The following is a 17343-nucleotide window of genomic DNA, read 5'->3' as shown; positions in this document are numbered from 1 at the left end:
ATATTCAATCAGTAAATATAGGTGACCTGAAAGATGGAGAAGATGGTTTGTGATAGGCATGTGAAAAGTCATATTGTTTAACCCTGCAATGGAGTTTGTGGTATTTGGGGTTGACCTTTCTCTTTTGGCAATGGAGAATATTTTCCAAAATAGGCACAAGCCAGGAAATTCCTACTCAAGAACTCTCTGAGTTGAGTCCATTCCTAGCAAGGGTTCAGATTTAAAGCATCCACTGTCTGGAGATGCAACTTCTTATCCTTTTCAGATAAGGAGTGGGGTTATTCTCTTGTAGTGAATTAAACAGCAGAGGAGAATTCTTATTCATATGTATATTTTTTTTCTAGAGTTCTGAAGTCTATTGCTAAGTTGATGAATTGTCTCATTCATCCCCAATCACTTTCGCATTTCTGCCCTTCTCCACCACCACCCCCCAGTTCCCAAATGTCCAGATTTTATTTTAATCATCATTTACCTAAAACCTATCTAGCTATGACCTTAGAAATACTGTTAGTACAACTGATTACAGGGCCAAACTCTGCAATAATTCTTTCTCCCTTCCCAGTTAAGATTAAAATAGGCAGTGCAGTGGCAATGGGGAACATCTTGCATGCTTGACAGATACAGAATGGTATTTTGGTATGCTGGCTTACAGCAGGGCCAGGAGTTAACCTGGTTGGAATAATTGACAACCAGCAGAGTCAGAGTTCCCCTTGATAGAGGTCTGTTTCTGATGAAGGTCATAAGGTTTTGCATGCTACATTTGAAAAAAAAAAAAAACAAAAAAAAACACACACAAAATAAAGTGGCCCAACAGGCTGTTGTTTGCTGCTTCCTACCACATGGAAGACTTGCATGCAGACTGCTTCGATGAGATAACGTACAAGCAGAAAGAAGATGGTTTTCTTGTTTTACTCACCTTTTAAAAGCATCCTCTCAGGGGAGTTGTGGATGATGGCTTTCAGAAAACAAGGAAAACTTTGCTGCTGGTAGAAGAAATCAGAAGGCAACAGATAGCAGCTCTCCCCCCTCTTAGCCAAGTTCAGTCTGTTTCTGGCTTTTCCCTGCATGTGGTTAGTCCTTGTCCCATTCTCTTTTGTTTCACAGCTGTGGGACATGTAGGACTCACCATGATTTAAGCATTGATCTGAATACGTAGTTCCCAGCCCCATGTTCTTGTAAATCTGGTGTCCATTAAACACTGCCTAATGGGAGTTTTGATCCAGATTGACTGTAGATTACAGCCAATAATAAACAAAATAAATTCCTTTCCCTTGATGGCTGGTAGGTAGTATTAAATGATGGCAATGATATTCACCTGCTTGTAAAAAAAAATTAATCTTCTCTGTGGGCTCCTAACAGCTGTAAATGGGGGAATGTCTGGCTTAGTTGATATAATTACTGTTTGTTGTATAAACTCTGAAAACTGCTTATTGTTAGAGAAGTGGTGGGTGTAGCAATTACTCTCAAACAGGCTCTGTTAATTAAACAACAAAGATTTTGCCCAAAAAGGCAGTTAAGAAACCAATAAAAATGAGGATCACCTCACCGTTTACAGCAAATATTTCTTAGCAGCAGAAGGTGGTGCCAGTGTCACTCTGTCATTGACATTATGCAACGGACATAGTAGAAAACTGCCCGGGCTCAGTGGGACCTCAAGATGTGCGTTCCTCAGGTGGCCCCTTCTCTGCCCTTTGCTTCTCTGTCAGTAACTGGTTTGTTCAGTAGCACAGCTTTACGGGGCACGAAGCCAGAGGGTTCTCTGCTGCTTCCTGGAAACCTGATAGCCTGCGCTACTGACTATATAGAGTTTGCTTCCTTCTTTTCTACACAGACTTCCAAACCATTTGTTCATTTGCATTCTGCCAGAAGATACACTCCTCCAGGCAGTTGAGACAATACTCTGCAATGCGTAGTGCCAATGCAGAGAATGAGAGACTGCAGCTTCTTGTGAGATGCTTTGGAAGAAGTCGTGCATGCGTGTTGGAGAATTTTTACATTTTTGCAGAAGTGGATAGGGAAAGGCTTTTGCAGAAGAGTGCAGGATACATCACAGCAAACTCAGAGTAGAACACCACATGGTAATGACACTAAGTCATCACCAAACGTTTTAAGGTCTTCCTGGAATGCTGTTCCAGTGGTCTGCGTGTACTGCCTGAGAGGAGTTCGAAACCAGACTGGCAACAGTACACATCTGACCTGCCCTTCTGCAGGCCCAATGTGAAGAAGAAGGTTGTTTAGTGTAGTTGGTAGTCGCATGAGTTAAAAAGGATCTTTAGTTGCCCAAATTCATGGCATGAGTGCAAGACATATTTGAGAAGTAGCTTAAGTGGTAATTTGTTCTTGCTCTTTCTTATGATTTCCTTTATCTTTAAGCTTTCCCTTAGACACGTTATTGCAAGGTGAAAACTGGAAAAGGAATGAGAAGAAAACACAGAAACAAAGGCTAAGCACTGAAGGTTGAATAGCATTGCCATGCTGATTTCTATGCTTGCATAACATAATCTGAAATGCTGGGAGCTGCTGCGTTCTTTGTGCTCCGTTTTTTTTAATGTTGCACCTTGCATAACATTATACATAACACATACATGCATAACATTGTTCATAGACTGCAGTTTAAGGAAACTCCCATAGAATCATGACTCCACTTAAGAGCAACAGGAATCTGACAAGTTGCTTTATTTTTTTTTTTTCCTGTTTAACACTTCCAATAAACATGTTTAATTCTATTAGGAAACCTCATACCACTTGTGGATTTTTTGGTCCCCCCTTTCCCTTTTCAGAGGGAAGAAGTAGCTGGAGCTGTGAACACTTACTTTAACTGGTTACTGTTATTCAAAATCATCTTCCTTTCCCAGAAATGATACTTGCAAACTCATCATGCAACATGAACTCCAGCTTGTTGTGATGGTAAAGTTGCCTGGTTCCAGTTTCACAGAGACGACCTTTAGTTCAATGGTTTCTACTGTTAGCAGGCTCTCAAGTATTTTTCGCAGATTGAGGAGATGCTCTGCAGAGCCCTGAACTCCTAGATTTCTTTTTCATTCAAGGATCAAATGCTTGTAGCTGTATGTGGAGAAGGAGATTGACAGGGAGAGAAAGGGCAATGTCAGATGAAAATACTTGGTGTGATTTAAATGTCAAAAATTATGTCAAGACTAAGTGATCCATTTAATCTGCTCTCCATTTTAAATGATCAATGCCATTATTTTTCCAAAGCAATTAACCAGGTGGTTAAAGCATTGTCTTCCTAAGTTTGCTAGCAACTACAGAATAATATCGCAGTATAAAAGCACAAATTAGTGCTTGGCACAACAAAATTGATCTGCAAATTGTACATATCTATGAGGAATCATTCTCCCCACCCATCCCTAGCTCTGGAGAACATTTTTTCCAGTTCTGCAGTGTGATTTAAGTTCTTGATTTTTGGTATTTAAATGACTGATGCTGCATGCAAAAATCTGAGCACAGAAATGTTGCTTTTGGAAGGATATCGTAGCTGAAATTGGAGAGTCACTGGACTAAAAAAGCCAGAGAAGACAAGGAAAGAACAAAACTGCTGAACCTTGGATTGGTTAGTGGAGTTTCCACTCTGTGAAAATAGAGCTGTCCCAGAAACTACTGTTCTGAACAGACTTCACAATGGGTCCCTACAGCTATAAACAGGCCTGCATGAAAAGCCGTGTATTTTAAGAAATATCTCTTATTCATATGCTAAATGAATGACTTGGTTGTTCAGTAGCTTGAACTTGTGCAGAAAAACATTAAGAAGCATAGCTACTGAAAACAGTCTCCTCTTAGTGTGGATTTCAGCCTGAAAAAGTCTCATGTGTGATCTTAAAACTAATCATACCAATTTAAAGCGTTCCTCTTATGTTGTCTAACATAAATCATGGATGTCTTTGAGGCTTCTCTGTCAAATTTAAAGGTCAGGGAAGTATGTTTTGTACTTGTGACCCAGATAAGGAAATGGCATACCACGTACAAACTTCTGAAGAGGCTCTTCAATGAATATGTAAACAGCAGGTAGACACTGATATGTCATAAATCTCCCAGCTGATACTATGTCTGGGGCAGGGCTTGTTGGAGGCATGGCTTTGCAATAACTTCTCTGACTGGGCCAGAGTTTCGAGAGACCGTCTTGAAATCTTTTGTCTGGGTCCAGAGGCCATCAGTGGGAAAACTTTACCTCTGGGGAATGGCTGGTACCAAGCCAACATGGTATCTGAGGAAAAGATTTGGGGTGAAGTGGTGAAACTGGAAAATGAAACTGCTTTCTCCAAAGTCTGAGCTGAGCTGAGAGTCAGACTCTGAGGACACTCAGACTTTACAGAAGTTTTGGAATGATGACATTACCGAATGTTTACTGACCCAAATGATGGAGTCTCTCTGGTGGCACTTGACTATGATCTCAAATTATAATTCACTTCACAAGCTTTAAATGTCTGGAAATTATGTGTGTGATGTCTATGTTGTCTCTTCTCCCCCACACCCATGGGGATCTCTAAACCCTGTAGCTGAAGGGACTTTGTTTTCCACTAGATAGAAATATTCTTGTGCATTGGATAACTGCTCTCTACTTGCAGCTAAGCTCTTTAAGGATTACTAAAATGACAGTCAAACTGTAATTATGCTACAAATACTAATTATTGGAAAAAATATGAAATTCTAATTTTAAGACTGCTAAATATTCAAAGCTGCTAAATATTGTTGTTGGGTTTGCTTTTTTTCCCCTAAGACTAAGCTTCAAATTAACTTCACTTTTAATTTAAGCAGCTTTATGAAATTGATTACATTATTTTGGAATTCAACTGGTAAGCTCTAATAGTTTAAAATAACTCATAGTTTGAAATCAGTGAAAACACTTGAATGGGGAGAAACAACCATAATTCCTTAAAGGGAGTATTCTTGCTGTAAAATATCCCCTAAAAGGCAAGCACTACCTTCTTATTTTTGAAGAAACACGCTCATTTTAGAGCAACTGCTGGTGACTGACCTTGGTCTGGAGCCAGGCCTCAGGGAGCACGGTGAATCCTTGTCTCTGCCACGAGCTCCTGTGACCCTGGAGCGCCAGCAGGTCCCTGGGAGCTGTCAACAAGTCCCGCCTGCTGATGCCTCTTCAAGAAGAAAACGGGGAAAAGTAACAACAAGCTACTGACCCCATTTACTTTTTTAATTGTAGTTTAATGCTTTGCTCAAGCTCTGTTTAAAATCTTTGTAATTAAAGGAAACACCATGTGAAAATAAAAAAGCCATGTAATCCCTGCAACCCAGCAAAAGGCACTTTATATCCCAAAGAAGGAGACAACTACACATAAATTGATAGCCTATTAGGTTTGTTAAATGTGATCAGTAGCAGGAATCAGGATATAACCCATGGTGATTAACAGTCCTGTCGCCATAGTAACTTCAGCTGAATTTAGAACTGAAGCCTGCTGAAGAACACAGCGCAGGATAGTTTGTTAGCCTTAAGCCTTTATGTACGTGTAGTAGCTGTTCGTAATGAATACATGATGTGGTTTCTTTTTGCCCTCCAAACTTCTATTAACACTGCAAATGGGCTGTTTATGGCTTATTCTGCAGTTGTTCAAGCTGCTGAGGCTCCCTCCATACCGAAGGCCTGGTGTTGCAGATATGGTGTAGGGAACCATAGGCTGCAATTCGGTATTTTAGCTTTTGCATCCAAATGGCTTTGGTGGCCACTGGCCAACTTCAAGAATTCACATGTACCTAGCAGGTTATGCTCATTCATATACTGTTCGTTCTTTAAAACTAATATATATAACTGAGTTCACCAGCTACCACATCTCAGCTCCTAAATTGGATCTAGAGTGACCCTCTGTGTGTGATTCAAAGGGCAGATGACAGCAAGAAGACCTTACGTTTCTAGGATGGTGTTTTAAATCTTGCTGTCTTCTCATTGCTGTTTCTTCTGTGCTTGTTCAGCTCTGCGCATGTGCAAATTAGACATCTACAGCTTTTGAGAGAGGCTACCATTATAGTACGCAGAGAAACATGTTGCTGAAGCCCACATTTATATCTGCCAGCTGGATCCTGGTGAGGAGGATGAAAGCCTGGTCCTCTACTCCCCTGTGGTGGGTGCTCTCTGTAGCCAGGTCTTTTGTCTTCAGAGCTGTTAATCTGATACGTCTTGTGCTAATGTCCTTTGACATAGAGATCTTACTGAACTGCTAGGGTATAAAACTAAAAACAAGTGACTTAGTACAAGAGAGACTGTCAAAGCCTTCTTCAACTGAGAGTGAAGGGATATAAGACAGGAGTTTTGATGCAGACTGTAGATGGACCTCCAAGCCAAGCAACAAAAAAAAATTATCCATAAGGATGTTTTATTCAAATCTTTGTTCAAAATTGCTATTTTAAGCAGTTTTGTCCTGGAGAAATCTGAGACTTGGCATGAAAAGAGACAGCAAAATCTTTAAATGGTGACCAGACAGCCAAGCCTGGCTAATCCACATAGCTTTTAAAATCCCCTATTAGATTAAAAGAAAAGCCCGTGTTGCTGACCTGTTGGCTTGCTTACACTGTAAGCCTTTGGATACCTAAACATCTGGATGAGGCATCCTTGGGTTAATGAAGTCTCTGTGTAGTAATAGTTAACTGAATCCCTCTTTAACCTTTAGCCTGCTGTTTGACGTGTATCCATGTGTGCCCAGTGCTTTGTACTTGACCAAAATGTAATATGTTTTTGAACTCCTATTAACTGATGCAAACGCATATTTGAAACTGTACTGCCTTCTGCGCTGATTTCTCCGTCAAACTAAGTCTGATTCCTCAATTTTCAGCTTTTTGTGTCTTGTGAGATCTAGCTCTTTGCTGCTATTTTCAATCTGTTCTTTTTCTAGGAGTGCTGTCTAGATTTTAACTATTTATAACGGCCCTGTGATGTGCATTTTGGCTGTCCTTACCACTTACAGGAAACTAAGACTGGAGTATTATAACTGCATAACTGGTGCATGCAGTCTTGGGCTGTGTGCCAAAACCAAGAGGGGGCTGGGGGGCAGGGGGAAGCAGGAACGAGAAAGGTCACGTTCTCAGAATAAGTGGCTGCAAGTTGGCATAAATTTGGAAATTACATCTGCTTGTGCTAGTGATTAATTTGGCATGAAGTGGTTGCCAATTCTTTTCAATCTAGAATTCAGTTTTGTAGCCCTTGTGAATATCATGTAGGACTCTCATCTTGACTTCGTTAGTCTTACCTTCTTTGTTTCTTCAAAGATGATGGATTAAAAACGTTGGATGGCTAGGTCAGAAGGTTTGGAACATGATTTGTTTGCTTAAAGGGGCTGAAATCCTAAAAACTCCTATTCTGGAGGTGAGATTTTAGCGTACTTGGTAGCTTCACTAGGGTTGTGTGTGTGCTTGCTGCTCAGATTGGCTCAGAAATAATAGTCACTGATGTAGTTCAGAAGTCCCAGCCTAAGAAGATGCCCTCTTTTAGGCACTCTGTGAGCAGACATCCATAAGTTTAGGACTGTCTCTATGATAAACCTGACATGCTGTTAGGCTCTAAAGAGACTTCTGTGTGTCCTGAGTAACACTCCTCTTACAACACAGGAATAGGCTCTGATTTGGAGGTGCTTGGCATTTCACCTATCTGGGAGCTGTGGAAACAAAGTGAAAACTAAGTGAATGAAACTATAGCAAGTAATAATTTAATAATGACTTTGTAAAAAAAAAAAAAGAAAGATAAAAATCATTGAAGCTGTAGTTAACGGTTACGGTAGAAGGAGATATCAGTCTGTTATGCCATAGTTCCACCTAGGACATGAGCCCAGAAAAAAAATCAGGCTCCAGTATAGAAACAATCAATGCAATTGAGTCTTTTTTTTTTCTTTATAGGGCCCTGCAGAAGACCTACAGTTTGCAGGAATGGGACATTGACTTTTACTGTATGGAAGAGTTGTGACAGATATTCTTTTAGTACGTTGCGTCCTACTATTTTCATGGATCTGATAATCTGCACAGCAGTAATAGTGGGTATTAAGCATCCAGTGCTACTGGAGCTAGCAAGCCTGGACAAGTTTGTGTTGTGCTGTAGTTCTGCTGTGTCAACAGGAGAAGATTTAGAACCTTTCATTTGTCTGCAGTTGGGTTTCTCTCTCTTTCTTTTTTATTTTTTTCCCCGATCTGTTTAATTGACAGCCCAGCTGGTTACTGTGCCACAGAAGGGAATACAGTTCTGTAGTGCCCAGAAACCTACAACTGTTTCTAGACTTTATACTTGAATCCTTAGTAGTAGTGGAGTTGGGGTGGGAAGGGGAATGGAATTACATAATTGCAAAACCAAAGATAATTGGAGTGACATTTCGTAAAATTATGAACTAGACTAATGGAAAACTGCAGATAAAAAAAAATGGCAGGAGATGTACACAAAACCTGATCCCGTGGGAATCACTTTCCACAGTCCTCCCCTTTTGACAGCGTGTAAAGGGCAGGATCCTTGGTTGGTGTTAGTCATTCCAAAACTGGATCAGAAGAGCTGCAAAGATTGCCAGCTTAGGCTCTGACACAGCCCAGCTGCCTTCCAGCTTGCACTAGTGCATGACTTTGTGCAACTGATACCACTTCTGTTAGCACAAGATATAAACACATGCATGGCAGAAATAGGAAAATGCCACAACTTTTCTGCAAGAGTAAAGGATGGCACAAACAGACCAACAAACAAACAAAAAATGAGCTGAAAAGCCTTGAATGTTACTGTACTTACTGTTTATTGGTGTTTATCCGTGCAGTCTTTTGCTCACAAGAACTTTCCTGGGAAAAGAAGAATGAAATAATTGCAGAATGTGCTTGCATGAGCACTTGTGCATGATTTTGTGTACTCACTGTGGTTTGAGTCATGTAGTGAGCCACAAATGGGTACCATGTAGGTTAGCAGAATGAAAAAAAAAATGGTGGATGACTGATGTAAAACAGCCTCGAATTGGCTGCCTTAAAACCGTCAATTTATTCATGCTACTAGGAGCTCAAATAATGAATAAGGAGCACACTTCTAAACTCAGTGTTCCTATTTTTTTAACGGTTTCATAAATGTTTTTTGGAGACTTCTGTTATAAGCAATTGCTTACATCAGTTTTCAAGCATGTTTTGCAAAATTAATTAGAACCATGACTTCACAGCAGAGCACACTCAAAAATCTGAACCACAACAACTTTGCAAATAGATCTATACTCTACATCTTCCCAATGCACTTGATCACTTTACAGAAATAGATTCACTGAATGAAACAGGTTCCTTTATAGAATAATGGAAGTACAGTCTAATGCTGGACTTCATTAAGAAAACGCTGCAAATGCTATAGCTAGACACAGGCCTGGAACATCTGGTTGGGACAAGTGTTGCAAATATAAGGGGATATGGGCCTGCTGAGGTCACTGGATCCCCTGCACTTACAATTTGCTATAAAACCTTTTTGTGCTGTCCATGCTTTTCACATAAAGTGCCTCTAACAGTAGCATTACAAGCTTACTGCTACTTTGTCATCAGGTTGCTTCCTGACTGTAAAAATTGCTCTTACATTCTCCAAAACTGAATCTTAATGAGAACAGACCTCTTACTTTATTTGGTCATAAAATATCTGTGCCCAAGAGTGATGCAAAAGCTCTCGGAAAAATATTTACCTCCTTCATTGATTTTCCCAGAACCTCATTTGCTTGCTCTTCTTTGCAGCTATGAAAAAGAAGCCTAAAAAGAGGGACATGTTGTACGCAGTGCAGAAAAGAAAAATTCACAAGATACAAGGCCAGTGAAGTTCAGTCACCTTCTTTGTGCAAGTAAGTTTAAATTTTGCCAGAGTAAACGTGTTAGAGACTGAAAGAATTGTATGCTTCCTGTAGTACAACCTAATATACACAAACTGGCAGCCACACAGCTCTTTACAGTTACATTGCTGGGCTGCTCCATTGTATTCAAAGTGTCCGGATCCAGCTCTGCCCGCAGTTGTGCAGCATCACCCTTCCTTTCTTGGCCTTACACAAGCATGGCCAATTGCTTAAAATGATGTGAATGTTGCCTAGTAACATCCATGCACGGAGTAACTGTCAGAGTAGTCCCTGCAGGGATTACTGCCTTAAGGAGTGCTAGACTCAGGGAACACTTAAAGTGTGTGTTTTAAAAATACATGACTACATTACTATGCTTACTCATTCCTCTACTTCTAATGTGAGGTAACACTGAGATTCTGGTAACATGGAGATTGGCCTCATTATCTACGATATGCTGCTCAGATCGGCTCAGCAGTAGCAGTCACTGTATCATTATCTGTAAAAAGGGTAAAATATTGGCCATTTTTGATGTTATCTTTTATTTGCAAAAGATGTTCAGTCACTGCTACTGACATGAATTTTCAACTGCTGTCTTGTAGTAATTGCACGATGTAGTAGATTAAATTTTTTTCTTGTCATCTGTAATTTTGCAAGTGGCAATTCCTTTTCCTGCTAAATGTGTTTCTGAGCATTTGAAACGTTTAAAAAGCGACTTGAATAAAATCCTAAATATAAAGCACCTTAGATTATCAGGTTGCTTTTGTCTGGTAAGCCATGATAATCACCATGTACCACAGGATTGTCTCTCAAGAAGTAAATTATATTAAACATTTTGTCCTTGGTGAGTTCATAAGATCTGGCAGCTCATGTGAAATTGTGTTAAGCTCCACTTCAGAAAAAGCTTCTAAGCTGACCAGAGCTAAATTTTATTTAAAAAAAAAAAAGTACAAAGTAATTGAAAAACTCTTTTTGGTGTGATGAAGAAACAATTGAGGATTGAAAAGCTTGAGGCATTTTGAAAGGCAGATGATGACTAGATGAGGTAACTGGGTTTAAAACAAGCAAAGAAACCTACACAACTATAACACTATCCTGTGCATGGGATTTTCAGTCAGTAATGTTTTCTAATCCATTGTTGTTATCGGGCTCTGAATTGATCCTGTTTGTAGCCAGGCCATATCCTGCAGGGGAATTCTCAAGGTGGAACCTCTGAAATAAGACAGATTTTAGTTTCTGTCTAGCTCATGCAGCTGAAGTTACCTCCTTATTTTAAAAATAATAATAATAAAAAAGGTTGTTCTTCAGCTATCTGTTCAGGATCCTAGTAACTGCCATTCAGAAATTCAATGAACTGAATATAGTTTTCTCAGTAAAACTGAGAATTTCTACAGTTAGTACGAATCTGGTGCAATTTAAAAAATAAAATATGCTTGGAGTTCATGGTTTTTAGCTGAGGTTGGCAGAGTGAAATATCTCACCATGGCAATGCAATCTAGATAGCTCAGACTAAAGCACAGACAGATAGTGGTGGTAAGCAGAGGTCAGCAATTTTAAACTAGAAATGGTATGTAAGCTCTTAATGCTGTGAATAAATGAATGGCTGCAAAATGTGCCTAGAATGGAGTGAGCTTTATGTAGCTTGACATCTTTATATCATGCTTTCCCTCTAGTCCTCAAATAGTGGCCTCCTCCTCCTCCTCCTGAGCAGGGAGTGAGTGCTGTTCTTGAATCACAGTGGCAGAGCACGGGCCCTGTGGAAAGCATCGCTGTTACCAGGTTTGGGAGTGCCAGCAGGTGGTCCCTGACAGGCCGAATCATCACGGTTATGGCTTGGCTCTGGCACTTTTTCTTTGCCTAAGTTGATGCTAGCCATGGGAAACCACACGTTAATATTCTCGTTCAGCTTTGTGGTTTATCCCCAGCTACTAGCCTGCTGCCTCCAGAGACAGATGTTCTGCAGTTTGAAGAGTAGGAGCTTAATGCACCTTTTGGAGCCTGCCTGTGTTTTTGTGCGACTTACATGCACTCTGGGAGTCTTGGCCTCCAGCTACCAATAATGGTTTGTATCCAAAACACAGAGCAGAGGGCTCAGAACCATCAAACAAGGAATGTCGTGACTGATGTGAGCTGGGGCACTGGGGAAACTGGCTGTGCAAGGCAGCTCAGGTTGCTCTGTGGTTGTGCTTGGACACATTATGGAGAGGGTGCAGCACATGATGGAGGGGGGTCCTTTCCCCAGATCTCGTGGGATCAGGTTGGATGCTGTGGCAAAAATGCTGAAGCTGACTTTTAGCTCTCTCATGCTGCGGATTCTGGCTCTGATCCTCACTCAGACCCTTTGGACAAGTTCAGCCTATTAGTGCAGATTATGTTTAAACTACTGGGAGTAAGGACTTTGCCTGCTGTCACTATGTTTTCCTTGCCTTGAACATCAGTCCTGCAGAGAGCACAAATCCTTTTTTGTCTTGCTTTCTCTGAAACAAGATTACCTTTGTTTCACCCTGGGGTGAAGAACCTGACCCTTTTAAATGACTAGTGGTGACACAGACCTTCCCTTACCGGTACTTTAACATCTTCAGTGCTCTGTGCCATTTCCCAAACACCATGCACATGGATTTACTAAATGTACCAAAGATGATAAATTTACTTGGGGAACTATTTTCAGCTCAGATCACAGTGCTGCTTTTATTTGCTGGTGGGCCTCTTTATTTCTTTGCCAACATTCCTGCATGTTTCTGGTGCTTATTTATTTATTTTTCTAATGCTGGTTTCCTCTCGTTAATCACTCTAAACCTATACAAAAGTGATTTTCTCATGTTACGAGAAATCTCTTACAGGGCATGGACCTTATGTTACTTCCTGAATATTTAATAATCTCTTAATTAGACTATATATTAAATAGCAAAATACTTGCTTAGATCACTTACTATTTCTGTCTATGGCAAACTAGTATCTGCAAGCTGAACCCTAGGGACTGATTCTGGCTAATCATATAGTGCATAAATCATAAGCAGCCTCCATGTAAGCTGCTTTGCAATACCTCAGTGTCTCAGCCTTGATAGGACCCTTCCCTGGAGGACGATCCAACACCTGCCTATTAAGTGTGAAAAGACAGAAGTATGTAAGGTAGATTCATTTGTCTCCCTCTTACCCAGCATAAAATGAGCTGGCAAGCTTAGATTTTTGGGAACCTGGTTTGGGACTAAAGATTTGGATTTTTTAGCATTTGGTGGCTGAAATACATGAAGCAATCCTTGCAGCAGAAATATGTCATTTATAATTAAGCGTCATCTGTATGTGTGTGGGGGAAAAGGACTGAAATGGGTGATTTAAGAGCAAGTTCCTCCCACACTGCATCTCCGAGTGAGCAGGGGGGTGAGCTGTGCTGCACTGCAGTGTTTTTTACATCTCTTCTGTTTTGAGGACCTAAAAAGTGCTCAGGAAACAAATGAGAGCCTAACAGGAGGGGGGCTTGTGGGAAAACAGTCTCAGGCCTTCTTATCCCATGCTGTAAATGTGTCAGTCTGTGAGGTTCGGGATGACTGTGCATCGGGAGGATAGTCACTGAAATTTCAGGAACCAGCACTGGTGGAAGAGGTCACATTGAGTTTTCTGGTTATTACTCAGTCATCTCTTTTTGAGGTTCATGCAAGCAATTTTGGGGAGTAAAACTACATTGCTTTTAAAATGCATCCCCTTATACTTGAAGAGCAGGTATTTGGGGAAGGGAAAGGAGGAATATTGAGGGAAAGATCAATCTCATTCCCTTCACAAAGCCTTCAGCACTGCTTTCGGTTATGCCTGCTGAGCACTGTGCACAGCTATTGAGTGTGCTCACTCCAGCTTTCAAGAACGGAGAATAAACACTTGCAGCCTATTTACTCAGGAGGAACCTGTCTGCCAAGTGGAGCCACCTCCCTCCTTGGTTGTGTTTATGAAAACGCTGCTTAAATGGGGAGAAACAAGAGAAGAGCAAACAGATTCCTTGACCCACCCAGCACTTCTCCCTGCAGCACGGCCACTCCTGCTGTGTGGGATCCGTCACATGATGGGGAGATGCTGCTGGGAGCTGTTATTTTAAAATACTGGCAGCACATCATCGGGTGGGACCGCTCTGTCTCGTATCTTCTTACATTCTCCTACTAGCTACTTTTCTTGTTTTATACCTCTTCTTGTTCTGGCTGTATGACCTATAACAACATAATTCCTGCTTGTCCTCTGTCTGACTTTTTCATACGCTTTGAATAAAGGCTCTTGTGTGGATGGTGTGCCCAAGACCATTCACCAAATCTGACTCTTGTGAGTCTCCAGTACCCTTTCCTCCTCTGGTGAGGAAACAGTTACTCATCTCCAAAAGGCCTGGATGGCTTTCCACAGGGCATTAACCCACCTGCATGGGCCAAAGTGTGCTCAGCTGCATAAGGAGGCGGTGTTATTCCAACCGCAGATCATCTGTGCAAGGCATGGTAAATGTCCTTGGGTGCCCTTGCTGCCTGGTACTGTAGCGTAGCCAGAACTTCAGTCAGATGGCAGGTTCCTGCTGCGCACTTTGCAGCAGCTTGCAGTTCTCTCTGAGCCTGGCTCCAGGAGGTCCTGCCGTACTGTGTCCCCTTCCACTCACTGCACAGCAGCCTCCTTCCCTTTTATTGTTTGGGACGGCGGCTGTGCGTAGGCAGGGGGAATGGCAGAGAAGTGACAAAGCATATGTGAGCCCTCACATTGCGTTTTTTCAGTGTCTTGTTGTTTTGAATGGTAGTTAATGATATTTGCAAAGCTTCTTGCTGTTACACCGGGTCGTTCCGTTCCAGCGAGGGACACCCACTGGTTCTTGCTGGGTGTTCAGAAACAATGCACTGGTCACAATAGGATTTTGCTTTAGCAGTTGTTTCTGTTGGCTGGCCTGCTCCTGATAACATCTCCTCCTGTCATGTACAAAGAGTGCTTGAGCTAAGGGCTTCAATATCTTGCATGGTCAAGGTTTGTTTTAAGGGTTATAGTAGTTTATTTTTGGAAGGAACTGAGGAGCGGTCACATAGCATTGAACTCTCCTATCCTGTTTATCATCTCCAAGCCCAGCCCTTCTCCCAAAATGGGTTTTCAAGATGTAGCACTGTGCTTAACTACAAGATAAGATTTGGCAGGCAGTTTTTTGCCTTTGGAAAAGTATGGGTTGGCACAGGAGTTTGAAAATGACTAGAAGATAAACTGCTTAGGCTAATTCACACCTAGAATGATATCACAGACTGCTGGAATTCCCTTACAAGTGGATTTGGTCTCTTTTCCCCATATGTTGCCTTAGATCTGTTGGAGTGTGACTGCTGTGGCCAGGGAAAGGCTGATTAAGTCAAAGAAGGGCTGATTGATACCTTAGCTGAAAACACTTCTTTTTTTCTTTTTTTTTTTTTTTAAATAAAATGCTTGAATTTTCTTGTTCTTATGTATCTTGTCCTGTTTAGTGTTTTGCTTGCACTCTTGGCAGAATCTCCTATACATGGCTATTTCCGTAGTGCAGAAATGTGTGAGAGGAAGGTAGAGAGAAAATTACCACTTGAGAGCTGTCTAAACTAGACTGATGGATACCAGCAACCCTAATTTGCAAAGTAACGGAGTTCAGAATAATCGAATTTAGCTGTCTGAGAACTATAATTTTGCTAGACTCCTAGTTGTGTGCTTAAGGAGCACAACTTTAGGCTATAACAGAAAGTCTGATGTCCCTAAATGCCTTGCTTATATAGTTCCTCGAATGAATGCTGATAAGCAAGGATGTAACAGCCCAGATGCTTAGGTCTATTGACTTTAATGAGACTTAAGGATGTTCTCAAGTGCCCTTCTTGAATTGGTGTCTGACTACTCCAAGACTTTCCCAGAAATTGGATCCAAGTCAAGAGAACTAAGTAAACTCAAGTTGAGCAAAACTTTACAACCTGCCTCAGTTGAGGGAGTGTGATGAATATTTACATTAGAGTGATGGGCAGAAGATAAGGAGTACAGAAGGCTGCAGTGCATTCCCTAGTGCTGTAAAAGCATCTTTGAAAACATTACCAAAATCCCCTGCCTATCACTTTGACTAATCAATAGATATAGGGTAACCCTTTTTGTTTGGAGTGACAGTTATGCAGTGTAAGCTAACAGGGCTCCTCTTTGTATAGGCATATCTACAGTGTTTGAAATGGACCTTTCAACTTTAGAAAAAAAAATAATATGAGTTCTAATCAAGTTCTTCTTCCCTTCTGTAGAAGATGTTGGTGTATGCATTTGAAATGGTAGTTGAGCTCTGTGCCAGACACTGCGAACCTGTGAGCAGATGTTATCTAGCGAGGTTCTGAATTAATTGGACACCAGCTCTCTGAAAGACCTGTATGCTACAGGGCTGTTTTCTCAAATGTAATTAAGTGCTAAATGCAGATGGGAATAGGGCAGAAGAGAAGGCTAGGGTCGCAATGAAAAAAGTGGTTTCACTGTTTTGTGGCAAACTATGTGCTAAAATTGTCCCAACAAAAATTTGTCCCTTTGTACCTTGCTCTAAAAGTTATCTGGACTGTTGCTGAGAACAGAGGAATTGTTGCTGTCCAGGCTTTGCTGACTTTCCCAGCTGCATTTCTGACAGGAGGAGCCGAGGAAGGAACAGCTGCAATTGTCCCATGCTGCAGAAGGATTCCCTCCCACAGGAGAAGTCCCCCGCTGAGTGGATTCAGTAGCATTTAAGCCTGCTTAGTGTCAGACATAAGGCAGCTGTAACAGCTTCAGAATTGGGTCTTTCAAAGATAACCCTTGGTGCAGAACAGCTGATTTCCGAGAAGTGGTGTCAGAATACCTTTTTTGATGTTTGCCTTTCACGGATTTCAGTGTATAGTCCTGTGCAGCCCATTAGGCACTACATAAGTGGCTTGCAGTTGTCTATAATTAGCATAGTTAATCTGTAACCATGAGGTTTCAGGGCCTTGTAAGTAGTACCATCTCTGACAGTAATGCTCTGCTGTCCCCAGAAAGGATTCATCCTTCTGGGTAGAGCACTATATGAAATTATATCCTCTTTCTCAAACTGTATTTCTAACTGTAAAGTCTCTTTCCATAGCTTAATGTACTGCCTTTGCTTTCTCATATCTTATGTGGATATCTTATTCCTAATGGTGATGTAGGTAGCTAACCATGCCTACTACATGGGTATTTCACCTTGGTCTCTCCTTCCATCAGTCCCGGTGATCTCTTCTTTATTAAAAATAAATTGTATTGACTAGGTCTGTTTCACAAAGCATTAGAGAGATTACTGGCAGAAATGAAATGCAGAGGCAGTTGCTGTTTCTTCGAGAGGCCATGCTGGCTTGTTAGATATGAGAAGCCCCCGGCAGTACCCTGTCATCCTTGCTCTTTGGGTACAGGTCTTTGGGATTAGAAATGCTTAGCAGTGGCTTGATTTTAGGATAAGTGTAACTATAATGAAAATAGAAGGTTTATCCATAGTGCAAAACTTTTGAACAAATCCACAGATTCTAGAAGACTGGTCAGAACAACCGAAATGGTGTGTTCTAAGTGCTGTAATTTTACTGTGGGTTTTGAACAT

General features: G+C 41.2%; 2 long non-coding RNA genes across 4 annotated transcripts in view; one reads left to right on the top strand and one right to left on the bottom strand.

The window, feature by feature from the left end:
• LOC106030057 (uncharacterized) overlaps positions 1 to 17343 on the top strand; it is a 105018-nt gene that overhangs the window by 22244 nt on the left and 65431 nt on the right. For all 3 annotated transcript variants that reach the window (XR_010832740.1, XR_010832741.1, XR_010832742.1), the window contains exons 9-10: positions 7858 to 7938; positions 9688 to 9791. This is a non-coding gene — a long non-coding RNA (uncharacterized lncRNA). The remainder of the gene's footprint in view (positions 1 to 7857; positions 7939 to 9687; positions 9792 to 17343) is intronic.
• On the bottom strand, positions 633 to 5379 carry LOC136791227 (uncharacterized). Its single transcript, XR_010832744.1, has 3 exons — positions 4994 to 5379; positions 2814 to 3063; positions 633 to 983 (listed from the first exon to the last, which is right to left on the bottom strand). It is a non-coding gene; the product is annotated as an uncharacterized lncRNA (long non-coding RNA).

The sequence above is a fragment of the Anser cygnoides genome, chromosome 7, assembly GCF_040182565.1.
Source record: "Anser cygnoides isolate HZ-2024a breed goose chromosome 7, Taihu_goose_T2T_genome, whole genome shotgun sequence".
In the NCBI taxonomy this organism is placed as follows: Eukaryota; Metazoa; Chordata; class Aves; order Anseriformes; family Anatidae; genus Anser; species Anser cygnoides.
This window is presented reverse-complemented; position numbering and strand designations above follow the sequence as displayed.